The following is a 22986-nucleotide window of genomic DNA, read 5'->3' on the forward strand; positions in this document are numbered from 1 at the left end:
CCAGCCGAGCTGGCCCAAGGCCCAAGTCCTCCCCTGCTGACCTAGCGAGCCAGCCCGATCCCCGTCTCGCTCTCGTCCTTCCCTCGCATCGTCGTTCTCCTCCCCGCGCGTCCGTGATACGTCTCCAACGTATCTATAATTTTTGATGGTTCCATGCTTTTATCTTGTCAACTTTAGATGTTTTATACGCATGAATATGCTATTTTATATCTTTTTTGGGACTAACCTATTAATTCAGTACCAAGTGCCCGTTTCTGTTTTTTCCGTGTTTTTGGCCCATTTTCAGACGGAATCCAAATGGAATGAAACTTTACGATGATTTTTTTGGACCAAAAGAGACCCCCGAAGCTTTGAAAGAAGGCCAGAAGAGCCACGCGGGAGTCACAAGCCCTGATGCCGCCACCACCCCCCTAGGTGGCGCAGGGCAGGCTTGTGACCTCCTCGTGGGCCCAACCGACGTAATTCCACCGCCATAAATTCCTATAAATTCAGAAACCCCCAAAAAGAAACCTAGATCGCGAGTTCCGCCGCCGCAAGCCTTTGTAGCCACCAAAAACCAATCTGGAGCCCGTTCCGGCACCCTGCCGGAGGGGGAATCCATCTCCGGTGGCCATCTTCATCATTCCGGCGATCTCCATGACGAGGAGGGAATAGTTCTCCCTCGGGGCTGAGGGTATGTACCAGTAGCTATGTGTTTGATCTCTCTCTCTCTCTCTCTCTCTCTCGTGTTCTTGAGTGTCGGGACCCCGATCCTAAGCCATAGGAATCCAGCCTGTAACACAACGCATCACTTTGCGGTCTCACGCACGGTTAACCCCACGGCTGCAGCCTTACCTTAGCCGGGACCGTTTGCGCCTTTTGACTCACGTATGCAATTGTGTCGCTAGCATTCCAATGTCAAAGAACCCGGATCGACAAGTCTAGTCATAAACCAAAGTGGCAGTACCGCACAGGAACAGGCATACATGACCCAACAAAGCAGGTGTCGGTCACCAACGAATGTAGACGAGTCGTAGCAAGCTACAAGGACTCCATTACCTCGCGTGACATTTCCCCAAAGGGGACAGACACAACAGCTATGAAAGACACATGCCGGTCAACCAATGTGTCCGGAGCAGTAGCGAACTACCATGGCTCGTTGGAGCACAAAGGGGCATTTCCCTGTAAGTAGTGCTACTAAAGTTTACGGCTAGGTAATCGAACCCCATACATATCAAGTACGACACACGTACGCATGGCATACCGATATGTATAGATAGATCGATGGCATCACAACATAACCATAACATACAAGCTTTATTTAAGTGGCTCGGAAGAGCCACACACATAATATTACACAGTAAGGGTCTCACGACCCATAATAGCAGTCATTCAGTTACAAGCCAGCGGAAGTGTTTAAAACTGTCTGAGTATAGACAGGTGCAACTAGAAGGCACATGGCCTGACTATACTACAGACCCAACCTAGGGCCAGGTCGTAGCTGGGACACCAGCTACTCGTCGTCGTCGATGTCTATGAAGAACCCACCATTAGGGTCATTAGCAACCTCTGCAACATTTATTAAGCAAACATGAGTACGGAGGTACTCAGCAACACTTTAGGATAACTAACTACTCATGCAATGTATCAATAAGGTATGGTGGGGTTTCATGCGGAAAGCCAACATTTAACTCGTGGCTAGACAACTTGCATTTTTAAATAATTTTTACAACTTGATTTCTCGCACACGAGTCCACTAACACCACAACAAGACACCATCGTGGAATCATTCCGTATCCAGACGGAAATGCCGTCCGCGACACTCAAGCTTATCTTGACAATTTTATGAGTAGCCATTTAAGTTATCTATGAACAACATATGTCTCCAAGTAGTCCATGTCGTGGGTATAAGCCTGACAGTAGATGTGTGGGGTACGAAAGGGATGGGCAGAGCCTTAGCTACGGCGAGGTTGTATGAGTTGAGGCCCCTCTACGGTGGAGGTAATAGACCTTCGTCTCAGTGCTCAGGGAGCTTGTTGTCGAGTGGAATATCGAATACAATGAATTGCTAACCCTTGCACCAGTGGGGGAGGGTGGCTTATATAGAGTGCGCTGCCCTCCACAACGGTTCGGTGCACAGGGGTGGGGTAATGGCGAATAAATGTCTATGTTACAGGTAACGTATGTCTTAAATGCTAATTAAGGCACATGGAAACGTATGACCGTTTCCCTCCAGGGGGGTTACGATGCACGGAGTGTAATCCAGTCGGTTAGTTTGGTAAACTCCGAATGGACGGTTGAGGATCTGTTACCGACTGGATGAAGGGAACTCCTTAGCTCAGTCAGAACTGACCAAGGGTCTTGTCCCTTGTGAGGGGTAGTCCTTGGGTTGGACCTTTAGGGCAGGCCTATGACCCTACCCTAGGACTATAACCCCATCATTAGTCCCCGAATGGATTGGGTTGGAACAACGAAGCGATGCTTGGAGTTTGGATCCGACTGGAACGGACGTGACTTTGGCATTGCTTGCCTCGATCCCTTTTATCTTCTCTGACCAATGATCCGAGTGGAAGTAGATGCGAAACAAACTGTCGGAAACCGAGTGCTTCCGCGGCATCTTCTGACATGACCAGTCGACTCACAGCAGTGGATTTTCCGGGATCCTCAAATTTCGGTTACTGCGCGCTCAGCGGGGATGACGCCATCGCGCTCGAGTAGCACCTGACGCCTCGATTCTCGTGCCTTCGTCTTCTCCACTGATATCGCCGCGGTTGGTCGGGGGATAAGGTTTCGGGGCCACCCGCCAGCGACACAGTCGGAACCTTACTTAAACCCCAGCGGCGAGGGTTTTCTCGTTACGTTCGCCGGATCTCTTGCCTTTGCTTGCTCCGCTCCTCTCGCCTTCTCCCGCGCACCCAAGCTTCCTCCTTTTCCTTCTCCTTCGCGGACCCGCAGCTTTCGCCATGACCAAGGGTCAGACTAGCAAGCTGGAGGCGAAGAAGAAGAAGGGGAAGGCGGAGGCTCCTGCTCGGCGGCGGCAGCGAGCGTTGCCGGCGGGGTGGATCCAGGGAGATTTCCTCCCCTCCACGGTGACGGAGGGGGATCTGATGCAGCTGGTGGAGCACGGGATGATCGTGCACAAGTCGTGGAAGCTGCCGGCAGAGGACGAGATCGAGCCGGCTCCCCAGGAGGGGGAGCGCGTCCTGCTGCTCAGCCACGTATATCGAGGTTTCTCTCTGCCCCCGCATCCTTTCTTCAAAGGCATCATGAACCACTTCGGGGCGCAGCTTCATCACTTTCCCCTGAATGCTATAGCTCATCTCTCTGCTTTCATAGTCCTGTGCGAGTGCTTCATCGGCTGTCCCCCCCATTGGGGGCTGTTCAAACATACTTTCTCTGCTAGATCCCAAACTATCAAACGACTCCACCAGTCGGATGATAAGACACACCTTCTCCAGCTCTGCGGAGGCTTAGGTTTCCAGAAGAAGAGTAGGAGTAGTTATCCTGCCCTTCAGCTGATGGAGTCGGTTAGGAACTGGCAGTCGACGTGGTTCTATTGCCAGGACGTTGCCTGCCCGAATGCCACAACAGGGCTGCCTCCCTTTAGCCTAGATCGACCCACTCCGCCTAAGCAGCTTGCGCTCACGAAGGCGGAGAAGGTCGACATCCAGCCTCTGGTCGACGCACTCGCAGACGTCGTCAGAAGGGGGGGTCACTGGCATAGATTTGCTGGAGATTTTCCTCGGTCGGCGCATACAACCATTGCAGGCTCGGGACCACGCCATGTGGCACTACACGGGGCCCGAAGACTCCACTCGGACCAACGTCTTGGGCGTGACCGAGGAGACGGTGGCGTCGTGGGTGCTCCAGATCACAGGCGCCTGCGAGAACCCGAGACGGTCTCAGCGAGTGAGGACTTTCTGCGCGGACAATCCTCCTCCGAACCAGGTGAGTATCATTTGTCGAGTGCACGTATCTGTCTTAGTTTTATTGTTTTCTTGAATCTCTGCCTGGCGTCTGATGTCACCGACCGTATTCTATGCAGAAGTGGACCAACTGGTTTTCCCCTGTCTCGAACGGGAACCCGGCTGAGGAGGAGGAGGAGGGCAGCCAGGAGGGCAGCATGGAGAGCGCCGAGTATGTCTCCGACAGCGGGGAAACGGTGGAAGAGTCTAGTGAGGAGGAGGAGGAAGACGAAGAGCAGGACTCGCCACCCCCGCTGCCGGAGCACCGAACCAAGCGCCGACATGAACCTGCAGTTCCTTCGGTTCCTTCGGCATCCTCGAGTGCTCCGCCCACTGTTCTGTGGTCCCGAGTGCTCGGAGGACCAAGAGGACCAGGGACGTTGCTGCTGAGCCTGCGGGTCATCCTTCCAAGGTGGCTAAACCGAGCGGATCTAAACCTCGGAAGGCTTTGCCATGGATGAGGGTCGCTGTTCCCGTCACCTCAACGTAAGTGCATTGTTCCTCTTCTGATATTCGACTGAACTCCTGTTTGATGGTCGAATGAATTTCACTCGACAGGGTTGCCACCTCTGCCACCTCTCCGGCGCGCCAGGAGGATGATCCCATGGACGCGGACAACGTCGTCTCGTCCCAGCCAGGTGCGTTGTAGCGATTCCGAAAGTTTTATATTATCGCATCGCGAATTCTGTCTTCGGTCTTGCCCCTTTCTTTTCCTGAGATCTCGCACCGTTCGGTCTGGCAGGGCGATTTATGTGGATGAGGGTGACCAGGGGAGACCCGAGCAAGCTGCAGAGCCCGTTCTTGAGGCTGTCCCGCCAGTTACTGCTCTCGCCGCGGACGTGCCACCGACTGAGGCAATGCCGCCGACTGAGGAGGCGCTGGTGGCTGTTGAACCGACTGGAGCGGGCCTTGGGATGCCCAAGGAGCTTCCAACGATGCCAGGCCCGTCAAATGTCGGTTTCAACGTCCAGCGCCTCCCGGAGGATCAGGTGGGAGCGGCCAAGGGGCCATGGTGCAGGCGGAGCTGATGGCGGGAGAAGCCAAGAAGGCGTACGACTCCATCGCATCCTTGTACCAGCGAATCTTGGAGCTGCGTGACGATATCCGAGTAAGTGGGCTAGTAAGTATTTACTTTTCTCTTGTAACCCACTGGGTGTGCTTGGATACCGTATGATGTTTGCAATGGGTTCACTCTGAGTGAACCCAGTGGGTGTAGTCCCCGAGACTTCTGTCGAGTGCTTGCACCGGCAGTTGTATTTACGCATATTGTCTTTGCCTTGGTCAGATCCGTAAATAATATGGTCGACTGCTAACAGTTGGGGCGCTCGGAGTGCACCTACTGTAAGCGTCCCCGAGAGTAATTTTACTCAGGTTGGGTAGTATTAGCCTTGTGGGCGTAGGTGTTGTCATGTATCTCAATAGGGCGGGCCTGTTTGAATTTCATGCCAGTGGGGTCACTCTCAGTGAACCCACTCGGTGTAGTCCTCGAGACTGCTGTCGACTGCTTGCGTCGGCAGGGGTCTGAAGAACTTAGACTTTGTAGTGTTGGATTTGTCTGATCGTCTCTTGTTGCTGGCTGGCAGAAAACTTGTGAGATGGGGGCAGCATACGAGACTCTTAGGGCGGAGAAGGTTCAGTTTGCCGGTGAGCTGGATGCGACACTGATTGCAATGGCTGGTATGAAGGAGGTTCTGGTGGAGCGAGAGAAGTCGTTGGAGCAGGCTCGTGAAGCAAACAAGGCACTGACTGCTGAAGTTGAGAATATGGGGAAACAAAGGTCTGCACTGATGGGACAAATGGCTGTGCTGAACAAACGGTGTATAGCGCAGGAGAAATACGTCAGTGACTGGGCTCGGCAGATGATGACGCGTCTGGGTGGTAAGTCATGTTTTTCCGAGTGCTTGTGGTACGTGCGTTACACTCGACGCTAATTGTTTGGTTGTCCTGTGTTTGCAGATTTTTGCATGGACGCTGAAGCTGAAGCAGCTGACGTGGAGCGATCGATTCGCGAGAACACTCCACTCGGCGAGGACGCCAATCGAGACCTGCTCGCAGCACACATTCGCGTGGGCAAAGTTGGTCCTTTCATCGGTCGACTGAGAGAAGTCGTCGGCCGGATTGACAAGGAGCTTTGGCCGGAAGATGAGTCGCGGCATGAGATGGAAAACTTGATGACTCGACTGGAGGAGGTCCCAAACCGGGTGCAGTCTTGGAAGAAATATGCGGCTCGCTGTGGTGCAGACGTTGCTCTGTCCCTGGTCCGAGTGCATTGCAAGGAGGTGCGCGAGGAGAAGCTGAAAGCGTTGAAGGTCGCCAACACGAAGAAACTTCGATTAGAAGACTTCATGGAAACCTTCCTTGAGTGTGCCACCCGCATCGCCGACGGGATCGACCTAGACACATTCGTGGAGCCCTCCAGTCCTGGCGCCAATCCGGACGACGCGTAAGAAAACTTTTACCTCGGTATGCCGAGTGTTGGTTGTAAGAAACCTTGGCCACTTCTGTTGGCCGTCACATTCTTGGTTCGGTGCGGGTAAGCTTGATCCGCACCGAGTGAACCATATTTAGGTGAACTTCGAATTTGAATCAAATCATTTGCTCTTCTGTTGCGATTTTGGCTCGAGTTTTGTTTGGCGTTTCTTGGTTAAGCCAATGGCAAACATGCGGAGCATGTAACTGGCAGTTTGCTTGACATCTGTGTGAACCTTTCGGAGGATCTGCCAAGTCATCGAGTGGATCTGTAGGATACACCCGAGGGTAATAGAGTACTTAGGCGATTCATGATCGCGGCTAAGTCTTCGAGTGCGATAGATATGCCGCACTCGGATCGAGTTGTTACTCATGTAATTGTCAGTTGTCTTGACATCCACATGAGCCTCAATGAGGGTCTGCTATTCATGTAATTGTCAGTTGTCTTGACATCCACATGAGCCTCAATGAGGGTCTGCTGAGTCCCCGAGTGGATCTATAGGATACACTCGAAGGTAATAGAGTACTTAGGTGATTCTTGATCACAGCTAAGTCCCCGAGTGCGACGGACATGCTGCACTCGGAGCGAGTTGTTACTCATGTAATTGTCAGTTGTCTTGACATCCACATGAGCCTCAATGAGGGTCTGCTACTCATGTAATTGTCAGTTGTCTTGACATCCACATGAGTCTCAATGTGGGTCTGCTGAGTCTCCGAGTGTATCTGTAGGATACAGTCGCGGGAAGCTTTCCCATTTCGGCGATTGTTGATACTTAGGCGATTCTGGATCGCAGCTAAATCCCCGAGTGTGACGAGTAGTGTACGCTCGGAGAAAGTTATTACTTAGGCGATTCTTGATCGCAGCTAAGTCCCCGAGTGCGACGTTCAGTGCACGCTCGGAGAAAGGTATTACTTAGGCGATTCAGGATCGCAGCTAAGTCCCCGAATGTGACAAGTAGTGTACGCTCGGAGAAAGTTATTACTTAGGCGATTCTTGATCGCAGCTAAGTCCCCGAGTGCGACGTTTAGTGCGCACTCGGAGAAAGTTAGTACTTAGGTGATTCTGGATCGCAGCTAAGCCCCCGAGTGCGACGTTTAGTGCGCACTCGGAGAAAGTATTACTTAGGCGAGTCTGGATCGCAGCTAAGTCCTCGAGTGCGACGTTTAGTGCGCACTCAGAGAAAGTATTACTTAGGCGATTCTGGATCGCAGCTAAGTCTCCGAGTGTGACGTTTAGTGCACACTCGAAGAAAGTTAGTACTTAGGAAATTCTGGATCGCAGCTAAGCCCCCGAGTGCGACGTTTAGTGCGCACTCGGAGAAAGTTAGTACTTAGGCGATTCTAGATCGCAGCTAAGCCCCCGAGTGCGACGTTTAGTGCGCACTCAGAGAAAGTTAGTACTTAGGCGATTCTGGATCGCAGCTAAGCCCCCGAGTGCGACGTTTAGTGTGCACTCGGAGAAAGTTAGTAGTTAGGCGATTCTGGATCGCAGCTAAGCCCCCGAGTGCGACGTTTAGTGCGCACTCGGAGAAAGTTAGTACTTAGGCGATTCTGGATCGCAGCTAAGTTTTTTTTATACCGGAGTCTGTGACCACGGAAGAATTTTGAATCTGCAAAAGCTCAATCTGCTTTATATTATTTCGTCAATACTTGCTTTTTACATCGCTTTAGTCGACGGTCATGTGTAGAAGCGCTTCAGGAGATCTCCGTTCCATGCTCGCGGCTCGTCTGTCTCCCTGTCAATGTTGTAGAGTCTGTATGCTCCATTGTTCAGCACCTTGGAGATGATGAAGGGTCCTTCAGAGGCAGGAGCCAGCTTGTGAGGTCTTTGCTGATCCACTCGGAGCACCAGGTCGCCTGCTTGGAACGTGCGACTCCTGACGTGGCGTGCGTGAAAGCGCCACAGATCTTGTTGATAAACGGTTGAGCGAGTCAGTGCCATCTCGCGCTCCTCCTCTAGAAGGTCCACTCCATCTTGCCTTGCTTGTTCTGCTTCAGCTTCGGAGAAGAGTTCGACTCATGGAGCATTGTGAAGCAAGTCACTCGGAAGGACTGCATCTGCTCCGTAAATGAGGAAGAACGGTGATCGCCCTGTAGATCTGTTCGGGGTTGTGCGGAGACCCCAAAGCACTGAAGGTAGTTCAGTGACCCATGCACCAGCGGCATGTCCCACCTCTTGCAGGAGTCGGGGCTTAAAACCTTGCAGAATAAGTCCATTCGCTCGCTCTGCTTGTCCGTTGGATTGAGGATGCGCCACGGAAGCAAAATCCACTCGGATACCTTGGCTTGCACAGAAACCATTGAATCTGTCCGAGTCAAAGTTTGTCCCGTTGTCCATGATTATGCTGTGAGGTACACCGAATCTGGAGATGATGTCCCTGACAAACTTGATGGTTGTTAGGGCGTCGAGGTTCTTGATGGGTTTGGCTTCAATCCATTTTGTGAACTTGTCGACTGCCACCAACAAATGTGTGTATCCTCCTTGGCCTGTCCTGAATAGACCGATTGTATCTAATCCCCATACTGCAAACGGCCACACAAGAGGGATTGTCTTCAACGCAGATGTTGGCTTGTGGGACTTGTTGGAGTAGAACTGACAGCCTTCACATCGGTCGACCATATCTTTAGCCATTTTGTTTGCCTGCAACTAGAAGAAACCAGCTCTGAATGCTTTGGCGACGATTGCTCTCGAAGAGGCGTGATGTCCGCAGGTTCCCGAGTGAATATCTTCCAGGATTAACTGTCCCTCCTCTGGGGAGATGCATCGTTGAAGAACGCCTGAAACGCTTTCCTTGTATAACTGGCCATCAATGACAGTGAACGACTTCGACCTACGGACTATCTGCCTGGCCTGGACTTCGTCGTCTGGTAATTCCTGCCTTAGGATATATGCAATGATCGGCACAGTCCAATCGGGGATGACAACAAGAATCTCCATGATCAGATCAACCACAGCAGGTACGTCGACTTCAGTCGGATCAGTCGAGCTCTTTGGTTGTGCTGGTTCCTCTGTGAAAGGATCTTCTTTGACTGAGGGAAGGTGGAGGTGCTCGAGGCAGACGTCACTCGGGACTGGTCTCCGAGTGGATCCGAGTTTTGCCAACTCATCAGCTACTTGGTTCTTCAGTCGCGGAACATGGTGGAGTTCTAGACCTTCGAACTTCTTCTCAAGCTTCCTCATTGCATTGTAGTATGTGGTCATGGTGGGGTTCCTGACGTCCCACTCTTTTATCACTTGATTAACCACCAAATCTGAATCGCCATAGACCATCAGGCAACGGACGCCGAGTGCGATGGCCATACGCAGTCCATAAAGGAGAGCTTCATACTCTGCCTCATTGTTGGAGGAATCAAAGTGTATCTACAGCACATATTTGAGTATGTCGCCCTTTGGCGATACGATCACAACGCCAGTGCCGGAGCCATTCAACATCTTGGACCCATCGAAGAACATTTTCCAATGAGCCGAGTAGATGTGGGTCGGTTGCTGTTGTTCTACCCATTCTGCTATGAAGTCAGCCAGAGCTTGAGACTTAATAGCTTTCTTGGCCTCGAACTTGATATCGCAGTACAACATCTCCATTGCCCACTTCGCCACTCGGCCTGATGCGTCTCGATTGTGGAGGATTTCCGACAACGGAGCATCAGAAACGACAGACACCGAGTGGTCTTGGAAATAATGTGCCACCTTCTTCGCAGTCATGTAAATCCCATAGATGAGTTTTTGATAGTGGGGATACCTCTGCTTGGAAGGAGTCAGGACTTCAGAGACGTAATACACTGGCCGCTGAACTTTGTATGCTTTGCCTTCTTCTTCTCGCACGACTGTAAGAACAGTACTGACGACTTGATTTGTGGCCGCGATATACAGAAGAAGGGGCTCTTTACTGAGCGGAGCAGTAAGAACCGGCTGGGTGGAAAGTAGGACTTTGAGGTCGTCGAATGCGACTTGGGCTTCGTCTGTCCACTCGAAAGTATCTTATTTCTTCATGAGTCGGTACAGAGGAAGTGCTTTCTCGCCGAGTCGACTGATGAACCTGCTCAAAGCCGCTAGGCAACCTGTGAGCCGTTGAACACCGTGTATTCTGACCGGCCTCTCCATTCGGACGATGGTCCCGATCTTTTCAAGATTGACATCGATCCCTCGTTCGGAAACAAAGAAACCGAATAACTTTCCGCTGGGAACACCAAATGAACATTTGGCGGGGTTGAGCTTGATATCGTACCTACGAAGGTTGGCGAATGTTTCTGCCAAGTCAGTCAGCAGGTCGGAACCTTTGCGTGACTTGACTACGATATCATCCATATACGCCTCCACATTCCGGCCGATCTGATCGAGGAGACATTTTTGGATCATGCGCATAAAAGTAGCTCCTGCATTCTTCAAACCGAATGGCATAGTGATGTAGCAGAAGCACCCGAAGGGGGTGATGAAGGCTGTTTTTAATTCATCGGGACCATACAGACAGATCTGATGATAGCCCGAGTAGGCATCAAGAAATGACAAACGCTCGCAACCCGCGGTAGAATCGACGATTTGATCGATGCGGGGGAGCGGAAAATGGTCTTTCGGGCAGACCTTATTGAGGTGCTTGAAGTCAATGCACATTCGGAGCGACTTGTCCTTCTTGGGCACCATGACAACATTGGCGAGCCACTCGCAGTGATGAACCTCGCGAATGAAGTTGGCTGCCAACAGCTTGGCCACCTCTTCTCCGACTGCCTTACTCTTATGCGCGGCGGACCGACGCACGCGTTCTCGGACAGGCCGAGCGGTGGGATCCACATGCAGTCGGTGCTCAGTCAACTCCCTGGGTACACCTGGCATGTCAGAGGGTTTCCATGCGAAGATGTCCTAGTTCTCACGGAGGAATTGGGTGAGCTCGGCTTCCTATTTAGGATCGAGGGTGGTGGAGATGTTCGTTGGGGCAGCAGTGGCGTCCGTCGGGTGGATGCTGACCTTCTTCGTCTCTCCCGCCGACTGGAATGCAGACTCCGAAGCTGGCTTCTTCGAACGCATCAAGTCATGGGGTCGACCGTTTTCTTGTACTCGTCAAGCTCGAGGACGGCCATCTGCTGGTCGGCGATTCTTGATCCCTGCTGCAGACACTCTTCGGCCCGCTGCCGATTGCCTGTGATGGTGATCACACCCTTCGGGCCTGGCATCTTCTGCTTCAGGTATACGTAACATGGACGGGCCATGAAACATGCATACGCTGGGCGGCCCAGAATTGCGTGATAAGCGCTCTGGAAGTCGACCACTTCGAACGTCAGCTTTTCCTTGCGGAAGTTCTTGTCGGAGCCGAAAACGACGTCCAACGCGATCTGGCCGAGTGACTTAGCCTTTCGTCCAGGGACGACTCCATGGAACTGCATGCTGCTCTCGCTGAGTTTGGACATCGGAATGCCCATCCCCTTGAGAGTGTCGGCATACATGATGTTCAAGCCACTGTCGCCGTCCATGAGGACTTTGCGCAGTCGGACTCCTTCCACCACCGGGTCGACGACCAGAGCCTGTCTCCCTGGGGTGGGTACGTGTGCTGGATGATCTCACTGGTCAAAGGTGATCGCAGTCTGAGACCATTTGAGGAACTTGGGGTTGGTAGGGGTGGCCATGTTCACCTCTCTGTTCACCAGCTTCAGTCGACTCTTGCTCTCAACATCAGCAAAAATCATCAGAGTTGCATGGACTTGGGGGGAACGGACCCTCCTTATCCTCCTCATCCTATTCATGGTCCTTCTCACTCGGTTGTCCTTCGCTGAACCCCTGGACCAGGAGGCGACATTGTCGAGTGGTATGCTTCGCATATATGGGGTTGCCCTCTTCATCCATCTTCGTATGAACCGGACATGGCTTGTCTAGGATGGGGTTATTGAACTGCTTCTTCTTGGGGGTGAATTGAGCCTTCCCTTTGCCCTTGAGCTTGGCATTGGTTACGGCTGCAGCTTCTGCCTGCGGAGCAGTCGGAGCTTTCTGCTTCTTCTTCCGAGTGTTGCCCCCATCTCCATCGGCGACTGTTTTGTGCTTGCCGCTTCGGATGCGGTCCTCTTCTTCGCCATTTGCATAGCGTGTTGCTATCTCCATCATCTTGCTCATGGAGATGTCGCCTGTTCGGCCGAACTTCAGGTACAGATCCCTGTACCGCACGCCTGCCTTGAAGGTGCAGACTGCTTGATGCTCCGTGACATTCTCCACCGTGTGGTAGAGAGTTGTCCAGCGCTGAATGAAATCACGCACGGGCTCATTCTACTTCTGGACGCAGTGCTGGAGCTCCACGAGGCCAAGAGGGCGCTTGCACGTCCCTTCGAAGGTCCTGATGAACACTCGGGCCAGATCAGCCCAGCTGTAAATGCTTGAGGGGGCCAACTTGTTCAGCCACGCTCGCGCCGAGCCGTCGAGCATCAGGGGGAGGTGCTTCATGGCGACATGGTCGTCTCCTCCTCCGATCTGGACTACTACTCGGTAATCATCCAGCCACGTTTCTGGCTTGGACTCTCCTGTAAACTTGCTAATTCCCGTCGCCAATCGGAAGTTGGGAGGGATGTCAGCTGAACGGATGGCTCGACTGAAACACTCGGGACCAGAAACGATGGTCCTGCTTCCACTCGGACGGTCAAAATCGTAACCATCGCGGTGGGCTCGGCCCCTGTCGACCCTCCGCTGGGCGATATGCCCTCTCGCGTTGGGCCTTGGGTCGTAAGTGCCGCCGACTGAACGCCGATCATCATGATGTCTGGGCCCATAGGGCCCACCCCGCGGAGGGGTGCGTGAACGACGATGATCTTCGGGATTTATGGAACGACTGCCTCCTCTGTGTCGCTGATGAGAACCAGGGCTATGAACTGACCGATGCGTATTCGCATGAACAGAACTATTGTAGATCCTGTTGTGCGACTGGGAGACCGCCGAATTTTGCTGCTGCGCCGTGTGCAACAGGGCGCGGATTTGCTCGATTCCCCTGCCAGCCTCTGAATCAGTTGGCTGAAGGGAATCGGCTATCTTGGCAGCCGCGGCCAAGTTGAGGAGGGGTGTGCGGAACATCTCCACGTTGCTCCGTCGAGTGTGCCGACTGGCAGAACGGCGAGGCGAACGACGCGCGCCGGACGTTTCGCTGATCTCGTGCTCGTTCCGGCCAGCTTGACGGGGATCTTCGTGGGAGTTGGCCATGTGTACTTCTGCTGCAGGCCCGCGCCCTGTGTACTCGGAAGGAAATGCAGTCGGAACCGAGCCCGAGTGCTGGGGCGGCGGGGCGACCACAACTGACTCTAGAACCGCCACTTGTGAAGACGCCTTCTGGCGCGCCTGGGCGTGTTGCACCCAACGTTGGAGCCGCGGACGGCGGAACCGCTTGTTGCGGCGCGTGACGGCGGTGTAGGTCGACACCGGAGCCGACTGCTGGAGAAGAAGAACGCCGCGGGCGCCGGCACGGAAGTGCGTAGCCCCGCGGCGGGGATGCGCCTTGATGTCGAGAGGGGCGTCCCGAAGCCATGCCGAATCATCGGCGATGAAGGAGAGAGCGCCGAAGAGGATCTCGTGACCCATGCTCGAATCTCCACCGGGCGACATGACGAAGTGAAGAAGTCGCAAACTCGCCGGAAGTCGCTTAGACGCCTGCCCCACGGTGGGCGCCAACTGTCGGGGGTATAAGCCTGACAGTAGATGTGTGGGGTACGAAAGGGATGGGCAGAGCCTTAGCTACGGCGAGGTTGTATGAGTTCAGGCCCCTCTACGGTGGAGGTAATAGCCCTACGTCTCAGTGCTCAGGGAGCTTGTTGTCGAGTGGAATATCGAATACAATGAATTGCTAACCCTTGCACCAGTGGGGGAGGGTGGCTTATATAGAGTGCGCTGCCCTCCACAACGGTTCGGTGCACAAGGGTGGGGTAATGGCGAATAAATGTCTACGTTACAGGTAACGTATGTCTTAAATGCTAATTAAGGCACATGGAAACATATGACCGTTTCCCTCCAGGGGGGTTACGATGCACGGAGTGTAATCCAGTCGGTTAGTTTGGTAAACTCCGAATGGACGGTTGAGGATCTGTTACCGACTGGATGAAGGGAACTCCTTAGCTCAGTCGGAACTGACCAAGGGTCTTGTCCCTTGTGAGGGGTAGTCCTTGGGTTGGACCTTTAGGGCAGGCCTATGACCCTACCCTAGGACTATAACCCCATCATTAGTCCCCGAATGGATTGGGGTTGGAACAACGAAGCGATGCTTGGAGTTTGGATCCGACTGGAACGGACGTGACTTTGGCATTGCTTGCCTCGATCCCTTTTATCTTCTCTGACCAATGATCCGAGTGGAAGTAGATGCGAAACAAACTGTCAGAAACCGAGTGCTTCCGCGGCATCTTCTGACATGACCAGTCAACTCACAGCAGCGGATTTTCCGAGATCCTCAAATTTCGGTTACCGCGCGCTCAGCGGGGATGACGCCATCGCGCTCGAGTAGCGCCTGACGCCTCGATTCTCGTGCCTCCATCTTCTCCACTGATATCGCCGCGGTTGGTCGGGGGATAAGGTTTCGGGGCCACCCGCCAGCGACACAGTCGGAACCTTACTTAAACCCCAGCGGCGAGGGTTTTTTCGTTACGCTCGCCGGATCTCTTGCCTTTGCTTGCTCCGCTCCTCTCGCCTTCTCCCGCGCACCCAAGCTTCCTCCTTTTCCTTCTCCTTCGCGGACCCGCAGCTTCCGCCATGACCAAGGGTCAGACCAGCAAGCTGGAGGCGAAGAAGAAGAAGGGGAAGGCGGCGGCTCCTGCTCGGCGGCGGCAGCGAGTGTTGCCGGCGGGGTGGATCCAGGGAGATTTCCTCCCCTCCACGGTGACGGAGGGGGATCTGCTGCAGCTGGTGGAGCACGGGATGATCGTGCACAAGTCGTGGAAGCTGCCGGCGGAGGACGAGATCGAGCCGGCGCCCCAGGAGGGGGAGCACGTCCTGCTACTCAGCCACGTATATCGAGGTTTCTCTCTGCCCCCGCATCCTTTCTTCAAAGGCATCATGAACCACTTCGGGGCGCAGCTTCATCACTTTCCCCTGAATGCTATAGCTCATCTCTCTGCTTTCATAGTCCTGTGCGAGTGCTTCATCGGCTGTCCCCCCCCATTGGGGGTTGTTCAAACATATTTTCTCTGCTAGATCCCAAACTATCAAACGACTCCACCAGTCGGATGATAAGACACACCTTCTCCAGCTCTAGGGAGGCTTAGGTTTCCAGAAGAAGAGTAGGAGTAGTTATCCTGCCCTTCAGCTGATGGAGTCGGTTAGGAACTGGCAGTCGACGTGGTTCTATTGCCAGGACGTTGCCTGCCCGAATGCCACAACAGGGCTGCCTCCCTTTAGCCTAGATCGACCCACTCCGCCTAAGCAGCTTGCGCTCACGAAGGCGGAGAAGGTCGACATCCAGCCTCTGGTCGACGCACTCGCAGACGTCGTCAGAAGGGGGGTCACTGGCATAGATTTGCTGGAGATTTTCCTCGGTCGGCGCATACAACCATTGCAGGCTCGGGACCACGCCATGTGGCACTACACGGGGCCCGAAGACTCCACTCGGACCAACGTCTTGGGCGTGACCGAGGAGACGGTGGCGTCGTGGGTGCTCCAGATCACAGGCGCCTGCGAGAACCCCAGAGGGTCTCAGCGAGTGAGGACTTTCTGCGCGGACAATCCTCCTCCGAACCAGGTGAGTATCATTTGTCGAGTGCACGTATCTGTCTTAGTTTTATTGTTTTCTTGAATCTCTGCTTGGCGTGTGATGTCACCGACCGTATTCTATGCAGAAGTGGACCAACTGGTTTTCCCCTGTCTCGAACGGGAACCCGGCTGAGGAGGAGGAGGAGGGCAGCCAGGAGGGCAGCGTGGAGAGCGCCGAGTATGTCTCCGACAGCGGGGAAACGGTGGAAGAGTCTAGTGAGGAGGAGGAGGAAGATGAAGAGCAGGACTCGCCACCCCCGCTGCCGGAGCACCGAACCAAGCGCCGACATGAACCTGCAGTTCCTTCGGCTCCTTCGGCATCCTCGAGTGCTCCGCCCACTGTTCCGTGGTCCCGAGTGCTCGGAGGACCAAGAGGACCAGGGACGTTGCTGCTGAGCCTGCGGGTCATCCTTCCAAGGTGGCTAAACCGAGCGGATCTAAACCTCGGAAGGCTTTGCCACGGATGAGGGTCGCTGTTCCCGTCACCTCAACGTAAGTGCATTGTTCCTCTTCTGATATTCGACTAAACTCCTGTTTGATGGTCGAAGCCGCAGGCGTCACGCTGGCGCTCCTGGAGGCCTCCAGCAGCGAGCAGGCAGGCAGGAGGTGGCCGGCTTGGCCGCCGTGCTCATCTTCTCCCCTGCCTACTCGCAAGAGGAGGAAGATGACCGGGGAGACCCTCGTGGGCTGGCTGGCGACATCTAAGGTTTTTCCTCTTTTCTTTTCTGTTTTGTTTCTGTTTTGATTTTGTTTTGAAAACTATTTATTTGCTATTTATTTCAGCTCCTAAAATAGTTTGTAAAAACATTTTGAACACACCAGAATATTAGTTGGAATGTATCCAACCATTCCTGGAGTTTTCAACATTTTCGAAAACTTAAAGTTTCTGATTTCAAATTTAAAACTTGAAACCAGTAGCTTTTGCATTTATTTAAAATGCCAAGAGTATAAAATAAATGGTTTCCTTTATTTCTTATTTGTTTTCAAGAATTATCAGAAAGATTGAACTTTTCTTGAGGCCATTTTGGGTTCATTGATTTTAACTAGTTTTGGAATTTCCCTTAATTTGAGAAGTGGCTAGGGTTTGTTGAATTTTCCTTCACCACTTACTTTGTTCTTGTTGAAAATTTCCTAGATGCAATGCAAAGAAAACATGAGCACAAAGCTAACTTGATTAAGGTGTCAGGGATATGACATTGAGATGTCTTGATCTCGATGTACCATGGGCTTTGCTACTATAGTTGGATCTTATGATGTTCTTCCCCCTCCCCCTCTTGTAATGAATTGAGTTTCCCCTTTGGAGTTATCTTATCGGATTGAGTCTTTGAGAACACTTGATGAATGTCTTGCACGTGTCTATCTGCTGTGATCAACTTGCGGGTTTGTGACATTTGGAACCTATGCATATGGGTTGGCACACGTTTGATTCATGTGAGTACTCGATGTATGTTTTGGTGATCAACTTGCGGGTTCGTCACATTGGGAACTTATGCATAAGGGTTGGCACACGTTTTGACTCTCCGGTAGAAACTTTGGGGCACTCTTTGAAGTTCTATGTGTTGGTTGAATAGATGATTCTGAGATTATGTGATGCATATCGTATAATCATGCCCACGGATACTTGAGGTGACAATCGAGTATCTAGGTGACATTAGGGTCTTGGTTGATATGTATCTTAAGGTGTTATTCTAGTACGGACTCTTGAATAGATCGATCAGAAAGAATAACTTTGTGGTGGTTTCGTACCCAACAATAATCTCTTCGTTTGTTCCCCGCTATTAGTGACTTTGGAGTGACTCTTTGTTACATGTTGAGGGCTAGTTATATGATCCAATTATGTTATCATTGTTGAGAGAACTTCACTAGTGAAAGTATGAACCCTAGGCCTTGTTTCCACGCATTGAAATACCATTCGTGCTCACTTTTACCATTTGTTACCTTGCTATTTTCGTAATTTCAGATTACAAAAACCTATATCTACCATCCATATTGCACTTGTATCACCATCTCTTCGCCGAACTAGTGCATCTATACAACTTACCATTGTATTGGGTGTGTTGGGGATACAAGAGACTCTTTGTTATTTGGTTACAGGGTTGCTTGAGAGAGACCATCTTCATCCTACGCCTCCCGCGGATTGATAAACCTTAGGTCACCGACTTGAGGAAAAATTGCTAGTGTCCTACAAACCTGTGCACTTGGAGGCCCAACAACGTCTACAAGGAGGAGGTTGCGTAGTAGACATCAAGCTCTTTTCTGGCGCCTTTGCCGGGGAGGTTAGCGCTTGAAGGTATATCTTCAGAAATTGCAATCGAATCTTTTTGTTTCTTGTTCTTTTGCTAGAAAACTACAAAAAAATGGAATTGAGGATGCCTCATATGCTCCATCTTTTCAATGTCTTTCGTGAGCATGATGGGAGGGAAATATGTGCTCAAGTGCTGAAAGAAGAATTACATAGAATGCTTGGCATAGAATATGTGAATGATGAGCATGATTGCAATGTTCTTAGCATGAATTCTTTGAATACCCATGATGCTAATGATATGCAAATCCACAAGCTTGGGGATGCTATACTTGATAAAGATGATCTTTTTAGTTCTTCCACTTTGAATGATCAAAATCATTTTGATGAAATCATGCCCCCTATCTATGATGATTATTGTGAGGATACTTATGCTTTAAAGAGGAGGGGTGATAAAACTTGTCATACTCTCGAGAACCCCTTTGCTAAACCTTGCTTTTTCATTGTGGACACAATTTGTAGTGCTCAAGTCTTTTACGATACTCCCACTACTATTCTTGAGAATAGATTTCCTTATGTGGAGAGTAGTAAAATTTCTATGCTTGTAGATCATGAAAAGAATGCTTTAGGTGATGGCTATATTGTTGAATTCATTCATGATGCTACTGAAAATTACTATGAGAGAGGATCATATGCTTCTACTTATTGCAATAGTATCAAGCTTCCTCTCCATGTGTTGAAATGTTTGAAGCTATGCTTGTTTTGCCTTCCTATGCTAGTTGATTCTTGCTCCAATAAATTGTTTGATCACAAAATCCCTATGCATAGGAAGTGGGTTAGACTTAAATGTGCTAGCCATTTGCTCCATGATGCTCTCGTTGTGTTTCAATCCTTACCTTTTATGTGAGCATCATTGAAATCAATGCCTAGCTAAGGGCGTTAAACGATAGCGCTTGTTGGGAGGCAACCCAATGAATAAATTTTTCTTTGCTTTTTGCTTCCTATTTTGTTTTCTCCACACCATCATAATTCTGTTATAATTGTGTATTTTTTGTTTCTTTTTGCGTTTGTGCCAAGCAAAACCGTTATGATTAGTCTTGGGGATGATCGTTTCGTCATGCTGGAAAAGACAGAAACTTTCTGCTCACGAAAAGAATTTTTTTTTTCTGTAAGAGATTTTGAGTTGATTCTTTCTTATTCTGATTTATAGGGGAATTATTCAGATTGTCGTAATTTTTCAGAATTTGTGAAGTATCACAAGTATACCAAATATACAGATTGCTACAGACTGGTCTGCTGTTAACAGATTATGTTTTTGTTGTGTTGGTTGCTTATTTTGATGAAACTATGGATAGTATCGGAGGGTATTAGCCATGGAATATTGAAAATACAGTAACCCAACATCAGCATAAGTAGAATTTAAGTTTGCTACAGTACCTAAGGAAGTAGTGGTTTGCTTTCTCATACTAATGTTATCACGAGTTTCTGTTTAAGTTTCGTGTTGTGAAGTTTTCAAGTTTTGGGTGAAGTTCTTATGGACAAAGAGATAAAGAGTGGCAAGAGCTCAAGCTTGGGGATGCCCAAGGCACCCCAAGAGATTCAATGATGTCGTAAAAGCCTAAGCTTGGGGATGCCCCGGGAAGGCATCCCCTCTCTCGTCTTCAATCCATCGGTAACATTACTTGGGGCTATATTTTTATTCACCACATGTTATGTGTTTTGCTTGGAGCGTCTTGTATTGTAGGAGTCTTTTATTTTTGTTGTGTCACAATCATCCTTGATGCACACCTAGAGATAGAGACATGCCTTCACCGTGATTTTGTCGAGCTTCACTTATATCCTTTGGTAGAAAATTCAGCTCACATGTGCTTCACTTATATCTTTTGAGCTAGATACTTTTGCTCTATGTGCTTCACTTATATATTTTAGAGCGCAGCGGTGCGTGGCTTGGTAGTTGATCTATGATTTGAAAGTAGTCTCAAAAGGGGTAGTTATCCAAAGGGATACGAAAACTTCCACCTTCATGTGCATTGAATAGTTAGAGAAGTTTGATTCATCTCAATTAGTTTTGAGTTGTGGTTTTGGTAATATTGAAGTCATGCTAGTAAGGTGTTGTGGATCTAGAAATGCTTGTGTTGAAGTTAGTGATTCCCGTAGCATGCACGTATGGTGAACCGCTATGTGATGAAGTCTGAGCATGATTAGTCTTTCGATTGTCATCCTTTGCGTGGCGGTCGGGATCGCGCGATGGTTTATACCTACCAACCCTTCCCTTAGGAGTATGCGTTGAATGCTTTGTTTCTATTACTAATAAAACTTTTGCAACAAGTATATGAGTTCTTCATGACTAATGTTGAGTCCATGCTTTAGATGCACTTTCACCTTCCACCATCACTATCTTCTTAGTGTCGTGCAACTTACGCCGGTGCACAAAACCCACCATTAGCCTCCCTCAAAACAGCCACCATACCTACCCACTATGGCTTTTTCAAAGTCATTCCGAGATATATTGCCATGCAACTACCACCATGACATGTGCCACCACGTCTACATTGCCATTGCATGATCGTAAGATAGCTAGCATGATGTTTCCATTAATGTCTATGCCATGCTAGATCATTGTCACGGTACACTACCGAAGGCATTCCATATAGAGTCATTGTTGCTCTAAGTTTTGAGTTGAAAGTATGATGATCATCATTGATGGAGAATTGTCCCATGTGAGGAAATAAAATAGGCCAAATATGCCCACCAAAATAAAAAAATAAAAAAGGCCAAAGAGCCCACCAAAAAAATATGAGAGAAAAAGAGAGAAGGGACAATGCTACCACGTTTCCACACTTGTGCATATTAAGCACCATGATCTTCATGATTGGGAGTCTCTCATTTTGTCACCACCATATAGCTAGTGGGAAATTTTCATTATATAACTTGGCTTGTATATTCCTATGATGGGCTTCCTCAAAATTGCCTTAGGTCTTCGTGAGCAAGCAAGTTGGATGCACACCCACTAGTTTTCTTTAAGAGCTTTCACATACTCCTAGCTCTAGTGCATCATTTGTACGGCAATCCCTACTCATTCACGTTGATATCTATTGATGAGCATCTCCATAGCTCATTGATATGCTAGTCAATGTGACCACCTTCTCCTTGTTTGCCTTGCAACCTCCACCACACTCCACACCACTTATAGTGCTAAAACCATGGCTCACGCTCATGTATTGCGTGAGAGTCGAAAAAGTTTGAGAAAGTAAAGGTGTGAAAAAAATTACTTGGCCAATACCGGGGTTGTGCATGATTTAAATTTGTTGTGCAAGGATGATAGAGCATAGCCAGACTATATGATTTTGTAGGGATAACTTTCTTTTGGCCTTGTTATTTTGAAAGTTTATGATTACCTTGCTAGTTTGCTTGAAGTATTATTGTCTCCACATCAATAGAAAACTATTGTTTTGAATCTAACGGATCTGAACATTCATGTCACGTGAGAGAAGTTACAAAGGACAACTATGCTAGGTAGCGTGCAACATCAAAAATTCATTCTTTATCACTTCCCTACTCGAGGACGAGCAGGAGTGAAGCTTGGGGATGCTTGATACGTCTCCAACGTATCTATAATTTTTGATGGTTCCATGCTATTATCTTGTCAACTTTGGATGTTTTATATGCATGAATATGCTATTTTATATCTTTTTTGGGAATAACCTATTAACTCAGTGCCAAGTGCCAGTTTTTGTTTTTTCCGTGTTTTTGGCCCATTTTCACACGGAGTCCATATGGAATGAATCTTTACGATGATTTTTTTGGACCAAAAGAGACCCCCGAAGCTTTGGAAGAAGGCCAGAAGAGCCAAGAGGGAGTCACAAGCCCTGACGCCGCCACCACCCCCCTAGGTTGCGCAGGGCAGGCTTGTGACCTCCTCGTGGTCCCAACCGACGTAATTCAACCGCCATAAATTCCTATAAATTCAGAAACCCCCAAAAAGAATCCTAGATCGGGAGTTCCGCCGCCGCAAGCCTCTGTAGCCACCAAAAACCAATCTGGAGCCTGTTCCGTCACCCTGTCGGAGGGGGAATCCATCTCCGGTGGCCATCTTCATCATCCCGGCGATCTCCATGACGAGGAGGGAGTACTTCTCCCTCGGGGCTGAGGGTATGTACCAGTAGCTATGTGTTTGATCTCTCTCTCTCTCTCTCGTGTTCTTGAGATGTCTTGATCTCGATGTACCATGGGCTTTGCTACTATAGTTGGATCTTATGATGTTCTTCCTCCTCTCCCTCTTGTAATGAATTGAGTTTCACCTTTGGAGTTATCTTATCGGATTGAGTCTTTGAGAACACTTGATGTATGTCTTGCACGTGTCTATCTGCTGTGATCAACTTGCGGGTTTGTGACATTTGGAACCTATGCATATGGGTTGGCACACATTTGATTCATGTGGGTACTCGATGTATATTTTGGTGATCAACTTGCGGGTTCGTGACATTGGGAACTTATGCATAGGGGTTGGCACACGTTTTGACTCTCCGATAGAAACTTTGGGGCACTCTTTGAAGTTCTATGTGTTGGTTGAATAGATGATTCTAAGATTATGTGATGCATATCGTATAATCATGCCCACGGATACTTGAGGT

Source organism: Hordeum vulgare, chromosome 1H (genome assembly GCF_904849725.1).
Source record: "Hordeum vulgare subsp. vulgare chromosome 1H, MorexV3_pseudomolecules_assembly, whole genome shotgun sequence".
Taxonomy (NCBI): Eukaryota; Viridiplantae; Streptophyta; class Magnoliopsida; order Poales; family Poaceae; genus Hordeum; species Hordeum vulgare.